The sequence below is a fragment of the Herpailurus yagouaroundi genome, unplaced genomic scaffold, assembly GCF_014898765.1.
Source record: "Herpailurus yagouaroundi ecotype Mexico unplaced genomic scaffold, PumYag 203, whole genome shotgun sequence".
NCBI classification, from domain to species: domain Eukaryota; kingdom Metazoa; phylum Chordata; class Mammalia; order Carnivora; family Felidae; genus Herpailurus; species Herpailurus yagouaroundi.
Window position 1 is genome coordinate 12349829 of NW_024412434.1, and position 8490 is coordinate 12358318.

At 45.5% G+C, this 8490-nt stretch overlaps 1 pseudogene; it reads left to right on the plus strand.

Annotated features, from left to right (window-relative positions):
* Nucleotides 1–1382: 1382 nt before the first annotated feature.
* Nucleotides 1383–8125, plus strand: LOC121014561 (nucleoside diphosphate kinase, mitochondrial-like; annotated as a pseudogene).
* The last annotated feature ends 365 nt before the right edge of the window (nucleotides 8126–8490 follow it).

Below are 8490 nucleotides of genomic sequence, written 5' to 3' on the forward strand. Positions count from 1 at the left end.
GTGATGTCTGGGACTTGCTTTAGAACAGAGATGGGGCAGAAGGTACAGGATAAGAGGGGAAGCAGGCTGGCCACATGTTAATGATTGCCAATGCTGGGGGATAGATACATGAGTGTCCTAAAAGATCCCATCGCAAAAAAATGGAACTAGGCAATGGCACACCGATTAAGAATGAACTTTAATGTAATTTGAGAAACAAACCTTAGCTTCTGGAGTGCTGCAGAAGATCATTTTAGAAAGTCAGAGAAGCTTTTCAAAACCTGATGAAATGTACATACAAAAAAACATTGTGCAGCCTTCTTTTAGAGGGATCTCCAGAATCCTGCAGTTCAGCCAAAGATGCCTGTTGGACTCTGGTCCCTAAATTGCCAGGGATTCCGGTCAAGGTCCCTGTTTTGGTAAGCCAATCTTTTTATTTTAGAGTAAAACACTGCAGTTCTGGGAGACCTTTGGTCCAATGCCCGCATATGAGCCCAGGGACCCTGATATTCACCAGACAGTTCTTTCCCGTCTCTCTTAGGGAGAGAAAAAAATGGAATTAACAGGCTATGACTGCTATTGAGCAACTTACCACAAGGCTCTGCAACCTGTTTCCCAAAAGACAAATATTGCAGCAAGGGAAGAATATCTTATGTTTGCAAAATACCTATAAGAATTTTCTCTCATTCTAAAATGTGTTCGCCCTTGCCAGTTAGGGTAGTTTTTAGAGACAATCTGCCCCGTGGACATGCCTCCAATGGGGAGAGAGCCGGGCTAAATGTTTTCTCAATGACATTTTTTATCTACAGGAGGTGGTAAGGGCAGAGCACTGTTGCCCTTTGGAATAGAAACGCACTCAGGGTCATAGACCCCAGCTGGTATTGCAGGCAAATTCCTTTGTATCCGCTTTCGCCCAAGTAAGTAAGAGTGGAGGATTGTCCCAAGACTTTATGAGGAAATATCTCATTTATAAATGCTCAAAACCAATGAGAGTAATATCTAGATATTGCTTAACACGGTTTGGGGCAGAAAACCAAGGGGCTAGTAGAAAAACCTTTTGACTAATCATCGACTTTTGGTGCCCTGAAAGCTCTACTCATTGCTCACCCTAGAGAATTGAAAGTATGCTCTTGGCAAGGTCTAAAGCAAATATGTTTAGAGGTCGGATTACTCTGCCAAAGCATACACGTAATCGATGCATGCATTGATCTTCATCCCACATTGTGTGCTTCTTGAATTGTGTTAATGCAAGTGAAATGAAACCAGAAGCCAAAAATACCATGACTTGCCAAATACCGTGGAGTTTCATTATACTCAAATTAATTTATGTGACTGTATCCAGGGAATTTAACTAGAAGCCTTTGGTATGGGGCACAAATGGGAAGAGAAGGACACAAGAGCAAATGGGTGGCAAGGAGAAGAGGAAGGGGGAGAAGGATGAGGAGAAAGAGAGCGATTTAAGTAGCACAAGTGATCACTCCCAGTGGCTGCATGAGTGTGTGCCCGAGGTGAAATGGCACCTAAGGAGCAAGAACTTGACCCATCTGAGGCAATACTCCTGACCGCCAGGACATCTAGGGATTCACAAATAGATCATTGAAGAACTTAGTTTTCCAAAGGTAACTTTCACTAAGTGTCACCGTCAGAACATGCAAAACACTTCGCTGTTTAAATTCAACTTGGGGGCAATATTTTACACTACTTTCTAAATGGTACCACTCAATGCCAAAATCGTACGCCTATTTTTAAATTATCAGGAAGTATTTTGCCACCAGATGATAGATAATCAACAAATTTAAAATACCCTTTGACTGTGAATGCCATATTTAAAAGGCAACTTCTCTGGGAGCCCGGGTGGCTCAGTCGGTTAAGCGTCCGAGTCTGAATTTCAGCTTAGGTCATGATGTCACAGTTCATGAGTTTGAGCCTTGCATCAGGCTCTGTGCTGAGCGTGTGGAACCTGCTCGGGATTCTCTCTCTCTCCCCTCTCTCTGCCCCTACTCTGCTTGCTCACTCTCTCAAACAAATAAACTTGAAAAGAATAATAAAAGGCAACTTCGGAAATTACCATCGTACAGACCTATGCAAATTTTGGAATACCAGTCAAGAAACAAACTCCTTTGGTGTGAGAAACACACTCATAGTTCCCAAATAAAAGCATGCATGGACATCTTCATTGGTCCTTTGTTTTTTCTTGAATTATTATGGGAGAGGAGGGAGACAAAAAGTTGGTCTAAGGTCCATTTTCTCTCTATCCTGTTTAACATGTTTTAATTATATTTTAATTGAAAACAACAATGGCATTTTGAGGAACCAGTGGCCCATCAGGTATATCTAGTATATTGTCCAGATTGGACAATCAGAGTGCATCCTTTTTAACATTCCCTTCTTCTATATGTCAAAAAGTAATAATCATGCAATAATCAGTAATAAGCATTATTTTCTTGATTTGTTCTTTAGTTTTCAAATAAATAACTTACGATGAAATATTTTTAATTTCAAATTTAAAAAGATGTCATTCAGGGGCGCCTGGGTGACTCAGTCGGTTGAGCATCCGACTTCGGCTCAGGTCATGATCTCTCGGTCTGTGGGTTCAAGCCCCGCGTCGGGCTCTGTGCGGACAGCTCAGAGCCTGGAGCCTGCTTCGGATTCTGTGTCTCCCTCTCTCTCTGCCCTTCCCCTCCTCATGCTCTGTCTCTCTCTCTCTGTGTCAAAAATAAATAAACATTAAAAAAAAAGATGTCATTCAAATTCAATAAAGTGTTTCATGTGTGAACTAAAACACACACTTACTCAAAATATTTCACCTCGTCACTTCATGCTCTTTTCCACGATTTTAAAATCTTAATGCGAGTAGGAACACTACAGGCTCACAGAGAATGACAGATGTGAAGGATCTGATTGTGAGGAGAGCTCATTTCTTGTCCTCACAATGCCTGTGCTATCGTCGTGGATTTCAAGCATACCGTTAAATGAGGAATGTGGAACATCACAGGGCTTGGAAAAGGCCTTTCAAGTTAGTTCCAGAGATGCTAAGCCTCCATGAATTTATTCTCTGAATGAAAACCCATGGAGAGCCCGCTGAATAACCGGAGGCTCTCCAAATTAACTTCCAGCTACGATACAGTGTTGATTGAAGGATACGAAACGAAAAATGTGTTCATTTGAAGATCGCGCACAACAGACTCAACAGGAACCACAGCAATTGCTCAAAACTGATTTGGGGGGAGAGGCACATTTTATTACTAATATTGCTTACAAGTGCCAGCACACGATGAGTTTTTTTAAAAGAATCACATCGATTCTTCGTCACTTTGATGATTGTTTTTGAATTCTCTACATCAGGGTACCCCTTTATTGCCTGCATCCAGAGCTGACCACCCTCACCTTTTCTCCCTTGGGACATCACTTTGAAGATTACTCGTATCTAAAGAACTTAACTTCTTTCACAACAACTTAACGGCTTTTCACAATTTTATGGTAATTCATAAGGTGATTACGAGGTACTAATGCCTGCTTGATCTTTTTTCTTTTTTTTTTTTTTTTTTTTTTGAGAGAGAGAGAGAAAGAGCGAGCCTGAGCAGGGGAGGGGCAGAGAGAGGGAGAGAGAATCCCAAGCAGAATTCACACTGCCAGTGCAGAGCCTGTTGTGGGGCTCGAACCCACGAACTGCGAGATCATGACCTGAGACAAAATCAAGAGTCAGATGCCTAACCAACCGGGCCACCCAGGTACCCCACCTGCTTGCTCTTTGGTATAAATAAGTAACCCCGAGGAAATGTTTCAGGCAGGCCTCCTTATACCCCACTGTACATTTTTCAGTACTGTTCATCCAACCTGGCCTAATAATCCCCCTGTCTCAGGCTACTTCTGTTCTCCTATTGGACATATTAGGGACACCAATGTGCTCAGACACATACGACATCATTCCCACCATAAAGGAGCTGGATGTGTCGTGAGGTGATCCCTGCCATCTTCTAAGACAATCGGGATTGGAGGCGATAGGTAAGGACCAGGAGAAAGATGGATTGTTTTTCCTCCTGTGGACCCACGACCTTGAAAAGGCGTTGGAGAGGACCACAAAGGACACTGTTCCCCTCATTCTGACTATGACATACTTAGGGAAAGAGGAGATAAATAGCCCCGACTAGAGAGGGTCTCAGTGGAGTCAAGAAAGTGAAGAAAACAGTACAAGACAGTTGGAGGCAGAAGGGGATGTGCTCGTTGCTCACGGAACAGGAGCTCTGGAAAGCACCGGAAGGGCTGGCAGGCTTGTGGAAGGGCAGTTGGATGAGGGAAGATGTTTGGGGCAGTGAGGGATGAGACAAGGTTAGTGATAGAGATGAGGGAATATAGGAACTGCACCCCAGGCCAAGGCCAATGGGAACAGGCTATAAAGCCCTGGGTAAATCCCCAACAGAGGGCACCTGCAAAGAGACTCCTTGGGCCCACCTAGAAGAAAGCCTCAGTGATGCCCTGTTTGGCAGTTTCCTTTTTCGGGGCTGACGGGTGTAGGCAGCCCCAGAGAAGGGCAGGTCTGGAAGCCTAGAAGCAAGAATGAGCCAACAGGCGCCCTAAGACCCTTCACTTGCTTTGGAATTCTGGGACATGGGCTAAGCATACAAGTTCTACTTCCCTTACCCTCTTGAAGCCCGTTGAAATAGTATCTTCTGTGAGGTGCCTGGAAATCTTTCAATTCAACAAGTCTCTCCAAGCGGTTTTTACCACTAGGGAAATTAGGAAACACTGCCTGGAGACAATAACACATCCACGGGTGTGCAGGGCACCGTTCTAAGAGCTTCCACGTTTGCTCATTGACTCCTAACCACAACGGCCTACAGTGTGGTCTTCTTTTCACAGACTACCTGCCCCTCTTCACCAATCCGTGGTGGGTGGCTATTCCCACTTGAATCTCAGGGCAATCTCATTTCACGTATCCACCCTCTCTCAGGGAAGATTCTGAATTCTCCAACGCCTGCCTTGAGATGAAGCACCCGTTTGCAGATCTCTTTCTTTCGCAAAGCACATCGTTAGGTTCGTTGCCTTACAGAGGGGCTCCAGACGTGTTGTTGTTTCTAAGAAATCAGAGCCATTCCGCTTTTTGTCCCAGTGCCCTGGGCAGCGTCAGCGCCTACCTTGATCTGAAGATGTGGAGACAGAAGTTGGCAGTAAACCGGCTTTGAAAGCAGAGACCTTTTGAGTAGCTCTGGCTGAGAGTCAGAGTCCCGCAGAAATTGAACCAGGAAAAGGAAAACAGAAAGCTCATCTGGTTTGGCTGGCCCACCTGGCACCGGAGGCTGGCCAGGGAAGAGAATTTCGGGGCAGAAGACAAAGGTAATAGATATATCCCGTCTCCTGTCACACCCTTCTCCCACACACTTACCCACTCTGAGCAGCTTCCCAGAGACTAATAGTTTCCAGTTTACTAAAAGCCTATACTCATCTTTCCCTTTCCAATTCCTTTTACACTTGCCTGTATGTCACAATCTTCACATTTTAGGCTTCTCTGGTCTCTGATTAGTCCACAGCACAAAAGCTAACACTTCCATTCATCTCAAACCTTGAGACGATTACCGCAAATGGGAACGCCAACCATTTTTCTCATCAACAATTATTCCAACACCTTCAGCGTGAATATGCCTTTTTTTTTTTTTTTTTTTTTTTTTTTGCTCTGTAATTCGGACTCTCTTTCTTGAAACTCAAAACATGCATGAAGCACCTACCACTATTCTTCACGGTTTTCCTTTTTCTTCCTTTAAAAAAAAAAAAAAAGAATCCATTCAGGTTTTTGTTTGTTTGTGTGATCCTAACAAACTGGAAGGGGGCGGGGGAGAGACATCCATACCTCTATTTTTTTTTTTTCTTCAGATAAAACTGAAAAAACAGACAGATGATGAGGTTAGTAATTTGCCTGAAATCGTGCGGCTCGTAGGAGAAAGAAGCAGGATCGGAGCTACTCTGACTTCAGACTCTGTGCTCTCTCCACCATATTGGGACACTCAGCGTGCAAGCTGTTATGTTCATTGCTCTGCATGTTTACCTGTTATCTCCTCAAATAGATGAAAAACATGTTCGCAGAAAACACGGAGTGCTTCCTTGTACTGGCGCTGTGCTGGGCACTCGGTTGGAACGACATAAAATGAAGCGATTGCTTCTCTCATTGGTCAAGCCAACCTCTCTAAATCGGCTGCTGAAAGCTTCAAATCAAAAAGCTCTTGAACCAAAGTGACTCTTCAGAATTTATATCAGAGTCGCAAACCGTTTGGTGACATCGCCTGAATGTTGGACTACTGCTTAGACCATCTCAACATCCCTCGTTGTTGGGGATCCCACACCCCGTGCGACTTCCTTGCGTGACACCTCTCCACTCTGTAGTCACTTGACTTCAGCGATCTAGGAGCTGTGTTCTTACCAACAATTATCTTGGATCATTCAACAGGGGAGAAGCTTTACCTTGCTCCCTCCATTGAAAACCGCTCACCTGGAACTGTAAAAATTCTGTCAGGACGTCATTTGTAAATATTTAAGGGTCTGTGTGGTTCTGTTTTCTGGTTTGCATGCCCAGTAATAACAGTTCTGTCCAGAAACTTAACTATCGAGTGGATGAGATGGCATGATTTGTAGATCTTTTTCCGGAACTTCTGACTGAGAAACAAATAGAGAGTAAACATCATCTTTCATCTAAGAAAGGAAGGTCTGGGTGTTAGGGGGAGTTTAAATTCTGTTTGCTCAGGGTGCCTGGGTGGCTCAGTTGGTTAATGTCTGACTCTTGATTTCTGCTCAGGTCATGAGGTCATGACCTCATGGCTCATAAGTTTGAGCCTCGCATTGGGCCCTTCACTAACAGCACAGAGCCTGCTTGGGATTCTCTGTCTCCTCTCTCTATGCCCCTCCCTTGCTCATTCTCTCTCTCTCTTTCTTCCTCTTTCTCAAAAATAGACTTTAAAAAATAATTAATTAATTAATTCTCTGTTTGCCCAGCCACTAGTTTCTAGACCTTCAACCTGAGTCTACCAACTTCTCTCCATTGCCCTTGACCCCTCCCCAATTTACTCTGTCATCCTTTCTGGCCTTGACTATTGCAGTAACCCCTCAACTCTTGATTACTGCAGTTTTTTTCTCTAGTCAACACAGAGAGATTTTTAGACAGTAAATCAAATATTTTGTTTGTTGGTTTGTTTACGCGCCTGTTTAAGATCCTTCCATTTCTTTCCAGTTTCTGTAGAACAAAGTCCAAACTCCTCACCATCGCCTACAAGGCACTCCGAGGCCTGGCCCCTGCCCCTGTCTCCAACCTCATCTAGGACGTCAGTACATAAATGTCTGTTGAGTCAATGGATGAGTGACACTTTTTCTTAAATTTCCCGACCTATGCCACCTGCACAAAAATCATAGTGCTAGAACATAACAAACTTATTGTCGTGTATTCACTCAGACAGAAACTACTTGCTAAATGTTACAGGTGAACACGTCTATTACCAGTTTTATCTCTGCCGTGTTCCTGAAAAGAAAGCTCGGAGCCAGTGGCCCACAGGTGGGGGTCACGGAGGCTTCTCGGGGTGCAGAGCAACCCGCGGGCCCCAGGCCCCTGGCCAAACCCACTCTCGCGCCCCAGCTCGGGGGGACCTTCCTGCACCTGGAAGCAGCCCCGCGTCGCAGTGACGCCAGACGGGGTGTCGTGGTGGCTTCTTGGAGATGCGACCCAGCACTTTGAGGGGAGGAGCTTCATACTGGTGGGGGTGCAGGTACCAAAGCGCCCTCACCGAGCACTACCAGGGCCTGCAGGGGAAGCCCTTCCACCCAGCCCTCATCAGCTACATCATCAGCCACGTGAGCTCCAGCCCCATGATGGCCGTGGTCTGGAAAGGCCCCAGTGTGGCCTGCACCTCAAAGCCCTGGAAGGACACACCGATTCAGCTGAGGCTGTCCCATCACCAATAGGGAGGACTTCGGGGTCCGCATCAGCAGGAACGTCATCCACACCAGTGACTCCGTGGAGGGGGCCCAGAGGGAGAGCCAGCTATGGTTCCAGGGCTGTGAGCTGGTGGACTGGAAAGCCACCAGAGAAGCAGCTAAGGCCACCAGAACAGTCAGGCTGCCCTCAGCCGCCTCAACAGCCAATCAGGATCAACTACCTCTGTCCTAAGAAACTGAGCCCACGCCCATGCTCTGCCCATCTGTCCCAGACCACCTCCCTGTCCCCCTTCCACCCCACCCCAGCCCAGAGGGGTTGAGCAACCAACTTGATTTATATGCCTTTTAGTATGCTGAGCCAGCAAGAGATTGGACCAAATCCTCTCTGTACCAAAGTGCCAGACAACCCTTGGGATGTCTCCGAAAGTGTGTAGTGTGACCTCCCTTCCCCCGGGGGGAATGTTAAATGCAAAGGCGTCAGAGTTTGAAAGTGGAGATAAAGCTTACTCTCTCACAAAAAGAAAAAGCAAGAAAAAAAGAAAGTTCAGCTTGACTCCAACCCTACCTTCGTAGGTATTTTGTGAGAGACTTTTACTT